Genomic DNA, 15,861 nt, shown 5'->3' with positions numbered 1-15,861 from the left:
TGTTAGTCAAATTTTGAAATAACTTAATGGTGACGCATGATGTTCTGTGCTTGACACAGCTCAGAACAGATGGATCAAGAGGATAAAGGACATGAGAAAGTGGTTCTCTCCCTCCTCTGTATGGTTAAACATAAGCTCTTCTATGTTGCTGACTCCTGCAATGAGCAAGCCCGGACAGCCTATTGTCCAAGGAACTAACCAGCTCATCTTTAATGCAGCTACACATGTGTCATTAAAGCAGGTCGGTGAAGCACAGGAACTGAGATGAACCCAAGCAGAGATCAGTTCTTGGGAGTCAGGGGCATGGGCTGAGGCAACTTTGATTCTCTATAGAGTTCTCTAACCTGTGATGATGGTATGAGTGAAAATGTAAGTGGGTTTGTTTCCTATGTTCGTGGTTAGGACAGAGATATGGTCTTACAGAGGTGCACAGAAGGTCACCAGTCAAAACTAAGAAGTAATGCCATAGGGAGAAACACTATTCTGTAGCCTGGCTCAACTCAGAAGCAAAGAGTGAAGACAGATAAAGTGGAGCGTTGCTCCTAAGTGAGGGGGTAAGGACTGGCATAAGGAGACCCAGGACACAATGTGACTTTGCTCTTTAGATCCAAATTCTTAGAGTATGGGGCAAAGGATCTCACTTTGATTCAGTAATTATTAAGGTCAACAAATTGAATCCGACCTCCATCCTAGGTGCAGTAGGAAAGACTTAAAGGTAAATATTATAACATGCTATAAGTGTTATAAAAATTATTTAAGGAGCACCTAATATTGTTACAATAAGATTAGATCGGGAAAGAGGTGACTTGAAAGTGGTGATCAGATAATAGTTGTTTAAGGTAGATAGGGACACAATTTGGCAGGATCAAGATAGAGTATTTTTGGCAAGCAGACAGAATTTATTGAGCACCAACCATTATTCAACCTCTGTACTGAGTCCTGAAAACTATAGTGATGAATGACATTATGTACATTTACTCAGGGAGTTTACAATCAAGCAAAAATGTAACCTGGGAATGCTGTGGGTAGGGAGAATGATAAATGGGAAAGGGATGGAGTCAAACCACAGATGGAGGCTGGCATGGAGGCTGAATTTTCATATACACACAATAGAGAGCTATGAAATGATTTTTCACAAGGAATGAAGTTAGACAAAACTCATACTATAATAACATAATTTCTGTGAGTGTGGAAGATAAAGTAAAGGAAAAAGGGGTCTGAAGGAACTTCGATTTATGTCTTAACTTGTTTTATTCTCATCAACTTGAGAAATAATCAGTGATTTGGGGAAAAGATTGGACATGGAAATGAGTCAGCTTTTATTCATTTGTAAGGATGGTGAACATGAGTCATAAAAAATAAAAACTTTGACATAGTAGCTGAAAATACACAAAACTTCTAATAAATAATATCTGAAGGTCAGGGATATTAGAGAGACTTAGCGGGAGGGATATGGCTCAGGGTCTTTTTGAAGTTGCAGGTAAAACGTTGGGCAGAGCTTCAGTCATGATAAGTCCTGACCAGTTCTGGAGAATCAATTTTGAAGAAGGCTCATTCACACGTCTTATGATTGGAGGTCTCTGTTTCTAATTGGATGTTGACAGAAGGCTTATTTCCTTAGTTTCTACCACATGGACCTCTTCTAACAGCAGTACAGCTGGCCTTCCCAAGAGATGAGGAAGAGAGAGAGAGGAACAGCATTCTCTTCAATAATGATAAATAAATGAGGATGGCTCTAGTCCAATACTACTTTATTTAAAAAAAAAAACCCCATCTAGCTAGATTTGGCCTTTGGGGCATAGTTTGTGACCTCTTCTCTGCTTGAATCCCAGTTCTTTGAATTGCTGATCTAGAGCTATCTCAAAAAAAAAAAGAATTAAAGCCGAATGTACACAATTTGTACTAAGTGACCACAAACTGGGGCTTGGTGACGTTGGGTTCTTTTCCTGAACATTTACACACCCCGCCTCCAGCAATGCAGTCTAGCGTTTTGCATGTTGTTGATGCTGAGCTCACTGGTGGACAGAATCCATCTATGCCCATGTTTAGACAATGGACATATTCCCTTTTGAGGCATCTATACTGTTTTCAGGATTGATGTCAGCAATACGGAATTTCATTTTAAGTTCTTGTGGCACCCTGAAATATGGTGTCCCTAGGGACTTGAAGTTATTTAGAGATGCTGCATTCTCTCTTATAACCTCATTTCTCATGATGGACCTCAATTTGTTTGTTTGTTTGTTTTCCAGTATTCCCTTTTCTCAGCTTCTCCCTGTCAAATTAATACCGAAGATGTGTTGGGTGAAGCTCTGTGTTCTGTTGATCGTCCATGACTGTTCCTTTCTATTCAGCTGCAGAAACAATACTCAGGCCTCACAGTCCCCACCAGGTACTTGCCCTTTCCTCTGCTCTCCGTAATAGCACAGTTTTGTTTTTTTAAGAGACATTTTTATATACCGACTCTACTTCCTTAACTCCCTTTACTTTTCCTTCTGTGCCAACCAACTAGAACAGCAATCCATTAAGTAAAATTTTTCTCATTAGCAAAGATTGAAAGGTCAATTTCTACAATTTCCTAAAGCAAATGTAAAGATGTTAGGAACTTTGGTTGCAATAAGTGCAGAATAAATTAATTCACCTAGTTTTTACCACAAGTACTTGGAATGAGCATTTTGTAACCGTTTTGGGCCATTCTTATATTAGCTACATTGTCAGGATTTATGACTTTGATGCAAGATTGATTTGCCGTATACGTTACTATTAGGCAAGATTTTAATACTGCCAGGGATTTGCTACTTCATCCTGTATCATGTGTGCAGAAAAATGAAGATCTTATTTACTGTGGTCCTCCTTTTTACAAAAATCATTATTTTTATTAGTTTCAGGTGTACAAAGAAATGTAACAGTTAGACATTTACACCCCTCACAAAGCGATATCCTCCCTTCCCCAAGCTACTACCACTCTGACATCTTATATAGCTGTTACAATACCATTCACTGTCTTCCTTATGCTGTACTTCTCCCTCTGTCACAACATATATGTATGTGTATGTATATGTATTTAATTATAGGTGAGATGTCCACTAATTATTCTACCTCAGCTTCAGTGTCCACCGTAGTGGTCAGGCATCGGCACAGGCTCCCAGTGATCCCACTGAGAAGGCCAGTGCCCATCTGGCACCTTACGTAATCTTTACAACATTGTTGATTATATTCCTCATACTCTGTTTCATATCCTCATGACTATATTGAGTCTCCTAATTTGTTCTTTCTGATTCCTTCACCTTCTTGCCATTCTCTCCTCCCCACCATTGAGCAACCAACATTTTTTCCCCTATATCTCTGAGTCTATTTCTGTTTTGTTTGCTCATTTATTCTGTTCTTTAGGTTCCACATGTAATTGAGATCATATGGTATGTGTTTTTCTAAGTCTCAGTTATTTAACTTAGCACAATATTTACAAGGTCCATTCATGTTGTTGCAAATGGTAATATTTAATTCTATTTTATAGCCAAATAATAATCCATTGTATAAATGTACAACAGTTTCTTTATCCAACCATATATTGATTGGCATTTCAGTTTTTTCCGTATCTTGGCTGATGTAAATAGTGCTGCACTAAACATAGGGGTGCATTTTTTTTCAAATTAGAGTTTTGTATTTTTTAGGACAGATACTCAGGAATGTAATTGCTCGGTCATAAAGCAGTGCCATTTTCAATTTTTTGAGGTCCTTCCATACTGTTTTCCATAGTGGCTGCACCAATTTGCAACCCCATCAACAATGCACAGTGTTCTCTTTTCTCCAAATCCTTGCCAACACTTGTTGTTTGTTGATTTATTGATGATAGCTATTCTGATAGGTGTGGGGTGGTATCTCATTGTGGTTTTTATTTGCATTTATCTAATGATTAGTGATGTTGAGCATGTTTTCTTATGTCTGTCTGTTTACCATCTTTATGTCCACTTTTTTTTTTAACTTGAAAATGTTTTGATCTTTTTTTTTTGTTCTTTTATTTTAATTAAAGTTTTTTGGGGTGACAATTGTTAGTAAAGTTACATAGATTTCAGGTGAACAATTCTGTATTACATCATCTATAAATCACATTGTGTGTTCACCACCGAGAGTCAGTTCTCCTTCCATCATCATATATTTGATCCCCTTTAACCTCATCTACCATCCCCCCCCCTTGCCCTCTCGTAACCACTAAACTATTGTCTGTGTCTATGAGTTTTTGTTTCTCATTTGTTTGTCTTGTTCGTTTGTTTTTGGCACTCCCTCTCCTGGGTATCTACCCCAAAATTCTGAAAACATTTATCCATAAAGACATGTGTGCTCCAATGTTCATTGCAGTTGTATTTATAGTGGCCAAGACAAGGAAACAACCAAAATGTCCTTCGATAGATGAACGGAGAAAGAAGTTGTGGTATATATCCACAATGGAATACTATTTGGTGGTAAGAAAAGATGAAATAGAACCATTTGTGACAACATGGATGGAATTTGAGATTATAATGCGAAGCAAAATAAGCCAGACAGAAAAAGTAGAGAAACATATGGTTTCACTGACACATGGTATATGTCCACTTTGGAGAAATATTTCTTGATGTCCTCTGCCCATTTTTTAATAGTTTTTTTGGTACTGAGTTGAGTTTTTAAGTAAATTATGGCATTAACCCCTTATGAGATATATCATTGGAAAATACCTTGTCCCACTCAGTAGGATGCGTTTTTGTTTTATTTATGGTTAAGATTCCCGTGAAAAAACTTTTCAGTTTGATATAGTCCCAAATATTCTCTTTTCTGTCTCCTGACTGTGATGGAATACAGCAAGCTATAAGAGAAAACAATGGTAAAAACATTATATCAAGCTATTCATATATGATATGTTATTAATAGATATTCAGATGATGCTGTTAAATAAGAGAACACTGAATTTAGAGGACAAAGGAATTTTCTTTTAGTTTGTTTTTCTTGAAAAATTTAAATAAACCTCCAGTAAATGCATACACAAAAAACAATGTGTTGTCCAGTACTTTGAATAAAATGACCTAATCAGAGCTTCCCACCCATCAGGTGACCCATTACATACTACTGAGCTGTCAGGGGATCAGTACCTTTTCTAGTTACCCCAGTGTTCGCTGTATGAATACAAATATTTTCTATGTGTGCCATGATGTGTAGAAGGTAGATAACACTTGTCACTTGTAAATATATATATATACACACACACACATATATGTATATATGTAGACATATATGTCTATATGGCCTCCAGTGAGACCATAATGGTATGACTCCCCTACCTATGGCTCCGTGGGTGTTCCTTTTAGGCCTCACCATATCCTGCGTTCTTGTGTGGGGAGCAGGAGCAGAGACCCCCACAGTCCGCCCCGCCTGAAAGATGGCGCGGCGAGAAGGCCTCCGCGCACGACAGTTATTATAGTCATTATTTATGATAAGTTCTTTTTTATGTTTTCTCTCTGCGTTTTTATGTTTTCTACCTCTTTGTTGAAGTTCTCCCTGAGAACATTGAGCATCCTTATAACCAGTGATTTGAATTCTACATCTGGTAGATTTCTTGTGTTCGTTTTGTTTAAGTCTTTTTCTGGACCTTTGTCTGTTCTTTCATTTACCAAATATTTCTTTGTCTCCCCATTTTGGTTGCCCCCCTATGTTTGTTTCTATGTAAGGCTGCTATGCCTCCCAGTCTTAGCAGAGTAGGCTTACGTAGTAGGTGTCCTGTGGGACCCAGTGGTGCAGACTCCTTGGTCACCAGAGCTGGGTGTTTCAGGTGTGTCCCCTGTGTGCCATACGTGTACCTACCTCTTGTAGTTGAGACTTGATCACTGCTTACAAGTCAATGAGAAAGATTGACTGGCTGTGAGGACTGGCTGTGACTACAGTATAGGAGCTGTCGTGTGGGGGCTGACCCTACAGAGCACAATTCAGTTTAGTGGGGGTTCAGCTGCCTGTCAGATCAGCCCTTTAGATTTGTCATCCTTGGAGATGGCTGTGTAATGCTCTGGCTCTGTTTAAAGCTGGTAACTGGGCCTGCCAGCCCCAGGGCCTTCTGAAGAAGGCCTCATTGCAGACCAGGTTCAGCTGCAGTCTGTGCCCTGCCTGACGGCACCGGGCATGAGACTCCCATTAATCCGCAGATGGCTGCCACCTGCACTGTACTTGGAGTTGCCTTGAGAGGCCAAGCTCTGAACTGAGGCCAGCTGCCACCAATGCCGGGCTTAGGGCCGCTCAGGCACTGATAAGGGTCATGCTGAAGCCAGATGTTGCTTGTTTGGGTTTTGTGAACATATGAGAGATTTTAGGAATGTCCTAGCATGAGTGAAAGTAGGCCATTTTAATGGAAAAGCGGTTTGGGTGTGCCTGAAATTTGGGTACGGCAGGGCTTCACAATCACCAGGGCAAATGAACGGCATTAGCCAGTTTGATGAGACTCAGGTGAGACGTCTGTGTGCGTCTGCATGCAGGGAGGGGGAGGGCTCAACAAACTAATAATCGCTTTCACCTGCTCTTCGGTCCAGGAGAAAGCAGCCCCTTCAGCCTTCAATCTGAAGCCAGAAAACTCGGTTCCTCCCCATATGTTCCTGGTACCTTCTGAGCTGCTATTCCAGTGCTGGAGCTCAGAGCCAGTGATTCCGTTGGTGGGTAAGTCCATATGTGTTCCCTTTAAGAGGCGTGCCTGGCAGTGCAGCCGCCCTCTATCACACTCAGTCATAATCTCCCCTGGTCTTCACAGCCAGAAGTCTGGGGACTTCTCTCCCCAGCATTGGAGCCCTGGGATGGGGAGCGGCTGGGACACCTCCCACCTCTGGGGAGGGAAACTGCAGTTGAGATATACCTCCGAATTTTTAATGGTCACATTCAAGTGTTGGAACAGCCCATTCCATGTTTCTGGTTTCTACCTCTTTAACTAGTCTCAAGTTGGCTTCTTGTGTATGTTTGTAGGGGCAGGGCTTTCGGTACAGCTGGAATTCAGATGATTCTGAACAATGTTTTTCTTGGTTTAGTTGTAATTGATGTGGTCCTGAGAATTGAGCACAGTGTTTACCTGCTCTGCTATTTTGACCAGAAATTCCCAAGCTATTTAACTCTAGAGGAAAGGTGATTTAATCCTCCAGCGTGAAGAAGCTTCTCTCAATTGTATTTGAGGTAATAAAACCGTAAGAGATGATTTTCTGCCACAACGTAATGAATATTTTATAGGAGAAAAATTTCCAGGTTGTGGAGTGTGAATCAAGGCTGAATAGAGAAAAACGCAGCTCCTGAGAACAGGAAGCAGGAGAATGTGGCAAATTATAGTTAAGTAAATGCGAGATCTTAAGATGACATGGAGAGTTTCACTTCCTGGGAAGGTGAGAGGCGGAGTCAATATTGTAGCTGAGAGTGTTACAAAATAAGCATCTTTGGCTCAACTATGATGGTCACCCTGACATTACTGTCATGCAGGGTGTTGTGCGGGAGACCCTGCTCGCTGCGCCATTTTTCGTGCGGGAGACCCTTCTCGCTGAGCCATTTGTCTTTGATAAGATGGCCATTTCATAAAAGTCCTTAAAGTCAGCATGAGATACCAAAGGAAACTAAGTTTGGAAACAAAAGAAATTAGAGAATTCATTCCATAAGTTCTAAAATTGTTGTTTTCAGTAAATGTTACACGGAATTTGAAATATAAATTATTTTTTATATCTAATATTTCTGTGGCTGTTAAATTATTTTTTTCTGTTTAATATCATATTTCATGTTGAAGGTTCATTCTACATCATTTCTTAGAGGATTTTGATACAGCTTCTTACATGAGCAGATCAAGAAACTTTGCGATGTTTGTAAAGTAGAGGATACGAGAAGTATAGGCATACTAGTAGGCCACATTGGTGTGGAAAGTAATGAATATTTTTATGAATTGATATTCTGTCATTGCATATCCCAGTTGATCGATTCATAACACTTCATCTGTTGACAAATGCATTATGCATTCAACAGAACTCTCCTCACAACTGTGTATTTGCTGAATTACAGGAAAAATTGAAGAACATGATAAATACTTGTAGCATGATGGTATAAATGTTTCTGATGTATTGCAGTCAAGATATGCTGTTGATTCTATCCTCAGGTTTCCCATTGATCCAGTCTTCAGATAAAAAATATTATCTCTGACATGCTCAGTCTTCTTACTCATTCCTTTGTGTGTGTTTTTTTCATTTTACAAATGTAATTGATGGATTTGATGTAAATAGTATAGATGTCATTGTTTGTATCCATATTTGAGAAAAAAAGATGTTTACAAGAATAAGAAAAAGACATTCAAAAAATGTGTGCTTTAATTGAGATGTTTCTACTTCTGTTTTGACACCCTAAATTTCCCAGTTTGGAATTCCTTATTTAATCGGCTTTCCCAGTAGTTAATTATCACACACGGAGAATTTTCCAGTATTCTGAAATGCTCATTTGAATGTTGCCCTTTACCTAATTTGCTAACATGTCGACTATGGTTTAACTTGACGTCATGTTAGTGTTACACGAATGACGTTAAGCCAACCTGATGTTCTGATTAGCAGACTATGTGTGTGTGTGCAGGCAAGCACGCTTATGGTGTCTTTGATTATTTAAAGTGGTGGGAGTAATTAATCACAATGAATAGTTGGTAGACACAATCTTCGAAAACTGTAATTCTGAAAGTTTTGGGCCTTAGGGTCCTTTTATACTATTAAGAATTTAAAAAAACAAAAAACAGAAAGAATTATTGAGAATGCCAAAGAATTTTGTGTAAGTTGGGAGTATCTGTTGATACTCTGTTTCCCCAAAAATAAGGCCTAGCCAGACAATCAGCTATACTGCATCTTTTGGAGCAAAAATCAATGTAAGACCTGGTCTTATTTTATGTTCGATAAGACCTGGTTTATAATTTAGTAAAATAAGACGAGGTCTTACATTAATTTTTGCTCCAAGAGACGCATTAGAACTGATTGTCCAGTTAGGTGTGATTTTCGGGGAAACACGATATTTACAATATTAGAAATTATAACAGAAAAATTTAAAGTGCAAGCACACCCATCATGCACATTCCATCCGCCCTTAGAGAGATGACCCAGTAACCACTAGAGCTATGATGTTACCATGGCTGTGGAACACTCTATGGGACACTGATCAAGAGAATGAGAGTGAAAGTGGCAAATAACATTTAGTATTCCTGAGAAGGTAGTTTTGACCTCTTCAGGCCCCTGAACTCATACATCTTGGGACTTCAGGGACTCTCATGTGACATTGAGAACTACCTTTGGAAGCCCCATACGGTGTTCATGGATGTGACATGATGAAGCTACTCCTCATGAAGAAACAGGCTTTAAAGCTTCACCTCTATAGTCGTTTCTTTTGTCTTGCCCTTGTCTTAAAAACTTAATCTGAGAGTTTTGTTTTCTATAAAAGGAAAATAATTTTGTTATATATTCCCTTTCTGTCTTGTGACACTCTGTACCCTTTGGAGGTAGCTAGTTTGGACCTAATCTGATCCTATATTTCCTTGGTAGCAGTAAGATCACCCAAGGCTGTCCTTTGTCATATGAAGTTCTGTTTACTTGAGGCTTAAAGGATGAATTCTGAAGATATTTGTGCATTTAGAAAAGACCATTTCCTTGGAATAAGTGGTCTCTTATTTGAAGTGGTACCATTCATTAAAAGTTTTTTAAACCCATGTTTTACATGCATATTTAAACTTAAAATAGGTGGTTGGACATAACTTTTGATAATAACAAAGAAATTCATACCCTGAACAATCTTAGCTATTAAGAAGCAAAGCTCTGACCTGAAACAAATTATGTAACAGAAATTGCTGAGTGGCAACACTTAATTGAACTTATCTATGTGAATGGCAAGTATAAGACACCTAAAGTAACATGTGCAATGAAGGAGTAGCGTGTTTTGGGAAAGGGAGGACATGGGACTGTTTATCTGAAGAAGGAAGTTTTACACGATTGTCAAATTTGTGTTATCATTTCCATTTTACTCAATGAAAACTTCAGATTCTTCAGAATGGGATCCTACTGCTTTGAGCTTCAGTTATGACACTCGTGAAAGATCCAAGGATTGGAAAGTTGATGATCAATGTCCATTTGCATCACACTCAATGACGCAAAATCTGTCAGCATCCACAGAGTTTGGACACATGATCTTAGTAGATAAAGAAAAGACTCATATTGGAGGTGTGTTTCTATTAGGATATTATAGGCTCTGTGACTTGTGTGAATCACAGCTACCAGGAAACAGAGACAGCAAAGAACATAAAAAAAAAAGAAACAGAAAGAGTTTAACCCTAGACCACCTCTGTGTGGCTTCACCATAGTTTTCTGACTTTCCAAAAGTCATTTTGTGGCAAACTCTACTTTATATTCACTCCATTTATTCAACAGATACACAAACGGAATACCTTTCAGCAAGACATTTGCATTCTTCCTGTAACTACAGTAACATATACGTAAAATAAGAAAGACAATGAGTTGACAGCATGATTTCCTTTAGAGTAACAGTTAGCCTACACGGGGAGTGGGCAGGGGGATTATATGTAGAACGTTGGGAGCAGATTGGAAACATAGGCAGAGATCTAAAGATTGATTACTGAGAGGACACGTGGTTTCTTAGCTTTAGTTTTATAGCCCTGAGTTAATTCCCAAGTATCAGTTATAACTCTATTCAGCGTAACTGAAAAAGCACCTTCTGAAACCAAATATTAAAATATTTCTTGGATTTTCTATAGCTTTATGTATCTCAGAGTGGACATTTCCAGCCGTAATGGATTTTGCTGAGAATTTGCTGCATTGTACTTCCTTCGCAGCTGTGTCCACATAGTTTGTCCCCTCTTATCTTGGTTCTTCCTTAAAGCCCATTGCTGAATCCTCAAAGATTAAAGGAAATTTGTCAGAATAGTAGAGGAAAACATTTCAGATATGAGGAAAGGTGTACACTTACAAAGGCGTAAACAGTAACACAAATTCTGGAAACTGTGAACGATGTTGCAGTTGAATCTTAGGGTGCTGTTCAAAGGTACTCTTAGGAGGTAGACAACAGAGTACATCATGACTAGATATGTCTGTCCGGTATTTATTTGTTTTGTTCTGTTTCTGACTGTATTTTCATTGAAGTTGGGTGAATGAATTTGTGAATGGATTTTGACATGTTTATATGCCTTCAGCTTTGTGACATTTGTTATTTTCCAAAAGGTTTGTTGAAGTTTTAGATAATCACAAGTATTTTTTAAGTCAATGTTCAGTCAAAGATTAAGCTTAATTTAAAGTCTCAATTGATAACAAGTTATTTTGTTTCTATAGAGATTATAGTTTTTATCTAAATATCCTGAGTAGTTCATTTTATCTAATATATAGATTTATCTATAGAACTACATTTAAGCATGAAATCACAGAAAGAGCAAGTGAGGCTTGATGGAAGTGAAAAGAACCACTGTCATGTATGTGAAAATTTACTTTTAAATTTCTAGAATAATGTCGTTTTTAATGCATCAATAACGTAACATGGCCCATTGAAATTAACTTTCAAGCTAGCTTTTTAAGAGTCAATAGGTCATAATTGAATATTATTTTCATCACATTTGAACTGCTTACAAAACTTTAAATATTGTTAGAATCTATAGTTACTTGTAAGTCAATTTTATTCTTGGAACTGAGGCAAAAAAAAAAAAAGTCCTGAATATTGTTTCCTTCTTCATTGTTTTAACTTCCTTACATGATAAAGAAGGTACCATCAGTTATTGAATCAGACGATTAAACAGTTGAAATTATGAACACAGTACAAATGCTGACCACTGAGTCAGACTCGTGTGAAAGGACTCATCATTCTCAGTGGTTCAAAATTTGGAGTTTTGTATGGCTACTCACTAAGGCCGAGGTGAGAGATGGACTCTGCCTTGGGACCTCTGTGTAATTGACTTCCGAGTCTACATTGAGGTAGAGGATGGGGTCATGAAATCAACTCACCTGCCTATTAAGAGAACCACATCCTGCACGATGAGACCTTCTGTTCTTAGGGTACAAGCACTTTCTAGTTTTTCATTTTGGTGTGGGAAATTGGTCAATGTTACTCATTGTTTTTATCTGCTCACCTCAGTGGGTATTAGAATCAATTGGAACTGAATGCAACAGGTAACTCTATGAATGCATAACCCTTTCATAGTATATAATTTGAATAAAAATTTAGAAATTGGCTTCTCTTTCTGCTTCATGTAAATGTTTTTGGCTCCTAATAGTTTAAAGTTTGCCTCTTCTCCAGCTATTAATCTTTAAAAATGTTGTTAGGTTCACGGTAGGTACTCACTAATTAAGATATGGTGGGGTGACATATTTTAAGGGAAGAAGCTACTATAACATTTAGCAATCATCTACTAATTCATTTTTGGGTGGATTTAACATCTAACGAATTGTTTAGTTCAAACGGACAAAATTCGATTGGTGGGTTCATGTTTTTCTCTTAATTTAGACTGAGGCACTTTATCTGCCACTTCCTAGTTGTAGTCCAGTAATTTGGGAGTAAGTAAACATCAATTAAGAAGTTTAACACTTAAATTTTCATTATATTCTAAATTTTCTTTGTTCATACTCGATACTCAGAGGAGACGTTCTCCAGGGCACAATGACAGAATATTACAAGATGCAATTCTGACTAATGACCTTTGCAAACAAAAGGAGAAAGAAATAGATTTTAAGAAAATGAACTCTTTATACTCTGGTTTCTCTCCAAATCGTATAAATCTTTCGCCTTTTACTAAAGATTTCCATGGAAAGAAAATGAACTCTGAGGTATTTTGTTTAGTCATTTTCAAACACATGTGTATTTGTGTGTGTATATATTTAAAAACCAACACTGTACATATGGGAAATATTGAGGATTTTGAAAGCATATGTATGTGTGTATCTGTTTGTGAGTCTGTGTGTATCTCTGTGTGCATGTGTGAAAGTGTGTGTGTGTGTGTGTGTGTGTGTGTGTGTGTGTGTGTGTTTTATGTGGAGTGGCGTTTTTGGTCCATTGCAGTAAATGATATTCTTGATTCAAATCAGTCTATGTCCGACAGACAAGTGGTGACATTCACAGTGGCCTCATCCATAGTGGAGGCTTTAACACTTTTTGCAGGAATCTATGAGCTTTCTATAATCTCAAAACTATTGCTACTATCAACAGATGTTCCAGTTTTCGGCAGTGATTTCATCCCCTTGCTGTATCAATAGAGAGGTTAGTTTTCATTTCCATTGAGGCTAATGTACAGCCAGGTCAGACCATATTTTACATTCATTCTCCTCCTTTTGAGAAAAGGAACAATTTGCTCCAAGTAGTATCCTATTTCAGTACAATGAACTTTTGAAGAAGATTGTATGCCATGGTATATTTATATATATATTCCAAGTGATAATTTACTGATGAGTATTTTATTCCTAGTCAAATAGGTCAGTGTGTTTTCCCATTTTATAATTATGGCTACTTTAAACATTATAAAGAGGAAATAAAATTACTGCAGCAGCAAATAATCTCATGAATTTCTAAGACCTCTTCAATTTATATATTTACACTACAGGAATCACTGTGGTTTGGTGTGAGAGCACTATTGTAGAGTCAGAAGTCCTGGGGGAAATCCTAAACTCACTGATCTTTTCAATTTCTCTGTTTTAGCTTGTGAAAACTAACGAGAAGAGCTTAGTGCAATGCGTAGATTTATCAGTTATTAGTAGATGTAATTTTCATAACTGACTATGAAAATACTGGAAAATTAGAATATCTATGGAATATATCAGAAAAAAGAATTTTCGGAAATTTAATCTGTCCGAATATATGCAGAGTTAATACTCTTACTCTGGATTTGCTATATTTTCCGACTGGAAACTCTTTTTTAAAGTGAGATTTCTTAATCATTTATGCCTTCTCATTTTGTATCTTTTCCAAATCTGAGACTCTTAAAATTCTCTTATGATTTGAAAAATTCTGTTTTCCACGCTCATGGATTCAGCCTGTTGTACTAAATTTTTGAACTTTGGAGAATTTATGCTTGTATAAAGTTGGAGGTTTGGGATATGCATTTATTTCAATCAGTGGGATATCCATTTATTGCAACCTTTCATTATATAAACATATAGGTTCTTCTTTAATTTCAGAGGATATCATGATACGTCATTTCACTGAGGGCTAGTTACAAGTCTTTTTTTCTTTTACCTAGGTTTCTGAGAGTCATGAAAAAACAAAAAGATCTGTTGCATGAAATTGCCATACTAAGACTGGAAACAGATAGGTTTAAAAATGCATATCAGGAAATGGAAAAAAAGTATTTTGAGGACATTGCAATTGTAAAAGAAAAGAATGACCGTCTTCAAAAGATAATAAAACTGAATGAGGAAACACTAATGAAAACAATATTTCAAGGTAATGGACAGCTGAATGTTCTGACAGCTGAGAATAAAAGACTAACCTCTGAAACGCGGAGTGAAAAACGAAACAGAGAAAGACTGCAAACAGAAGTTGAATCCTGCCATTCTAGACTGGCTACTGCTATCCACGGTCTTGAGCAAAGTCAGAAATCTAAAAGAGGTGTACAGCTTGCTTTCCAGAGAGCAAGAGAGGAATGGTTTGTTTTATGGGACAAAGTGAATTTTGATGTGTCTAACCTAAAGATAACAATGAGATTCTTTCTCAACAACTTTCTAAAGCTGAAAGTAAATTCAGTAGTCTAGAAACTAAGTGCCATCACACAAGAGTTTCTCTTAGAGAAACGACTTTGGTTTTAGAATGTGTACACAGAGACCTAAGCCAAACACAGTGTCAAAAAAAGGAAATTGAAGACATGTATCAAAGTGAACGAGAAAAAGTGAACACATACATTGGAAAGCTGGAATCCCTAGAGGAGAGGTGTTCTCACCTACAAAGTGAAAATACATTGCTTCGACAGCAACGGGATGATGCTCGCAACAAAAGTCACAATGAAAAGAGAGTAATTAGAATCCAAGACCAGTTTCAGGATATCATAAAAATATTTCAAGCTCAAACTGAGAAACTAGATTGTATGCTGGAGGAGAGAAATAAGGTGTTACTCAATGAATGGACTCACTTAAATGAAAGACTGTGTCATCATGAAAACATTAAAGCAGAAAGAGAAGTAAGTATCCAGAAAGAAACATAGTTTTCAAATTACCTGAAAGAAAATTCAATGTTCAGATATTTGATGATGGTGAAATGTTGAATGTAGTTGAATATTAAAAATATATAGACTACAAATATATAGCCCCTGCTCAGGGCCACCCAGGGGGTCGCAGGGTCCTTACCGTCCCCTCTGTACCTACGCACGCGCAGGCCTGGCCCTGGCCCTGGCCAGCCCCACCCACTGGCCCAAAGCCACGGGGTGGCTACCCACTCCACCAGGGTGCAGCAGCTCCAGTCTGCTGCCACCCTTCGTCACAGAGCCTTCGGTCTGGGCCCCCACCCGTCGTCAGCCACCAGCGACCCTCCCAATCTTCGGTCCCTTCACTGGCTACACATCACCTCTCCTTACCCAGGGAGGTGAGAGAGAGGATGAGAGAAGGCCAGAGACAGAGCAAGAGAGAGGCAGCGAGAGACAGACGGGGACTGTGGGGACAGAGTCCCAGAGAGCAGTTTCCAGGCTCTGGTCCTAGCGTGGAGGGGTCTGCCTCGGGTGGAGCATGGTCATGAGCTGTGACAGCTTGGCCATCAGCTGTTGCCAGTTGGCCATTGGCCACCGGCAGAGCTGCGGTGGCCAAGCTAGGAAGCGCGGATGGTGGACTGCAAATTGCAGAGGGGAACGGATTGCAGTTGGCCGGCTTGGTGGGTCGACAGCTGGTGTGT

General features: G+C 38.4%; 1 long non-coding RNA gene and 1 other non-coding gene across 3 annotated transcripts in view; both read left to right on the top strand.

Moving 5' to 3' along the window:
• LOC148755208 (uncharacterized) overlaps window positions 1-15,429 on the top strand; it is a 28,813-nt gene extending 13,384 nt beyond the window's left edge. The window contains exons 2-5 of one of the 2 annotated variants that reach the window (XR_016018951.1): window positions 60-241; window positions 2,250-2,389; window positions 6,543-6,666; window positions 14,225-15,429. This is a non-coding gene — a long non-coding RNA (uncharacterized LOC148755208). The remainder of the gene's footprint in view (window positions 1-59; window positions 242-2,249; window positions 2,390-6,542; window positions 6,667-14,224) is intronic. The other variant, XR_016018950.1, reaches the window with a different exon arrangement.
• On the top strand, window positions 12,740-12,861 carry LOC141573001 (U5 spliceosomal RNA). Its single transcript, XR_016019113.1, has one exon. It is a non-coding gene; the product is annotated as a U5 spliceosomal RNA (small nuclear RNA).
• Window positions 15,430-15,861: the final 432 nt, after the last annotated feature.

Source organism: Rhinolophus sinicus, chromosome 15, assembly GCF_057876585.1.
Source record: "Rhinolophus sinicus isolate RSI-liver-muscle chromosome 15, RSI-T2T, whole genome shotgun sequence".
Classification (NCBI taxonomy): Eukaryota; Metazoa; Chordata; class Mammalia; order Chiroptera; family Rhinolophidae; genus Rhinolophus; species Rhinolophus sinicus.
Note: the sequence above shows the minus strand (reverse complement) of the source record. Positions and strands in the feature narration are given on the sequence as shown.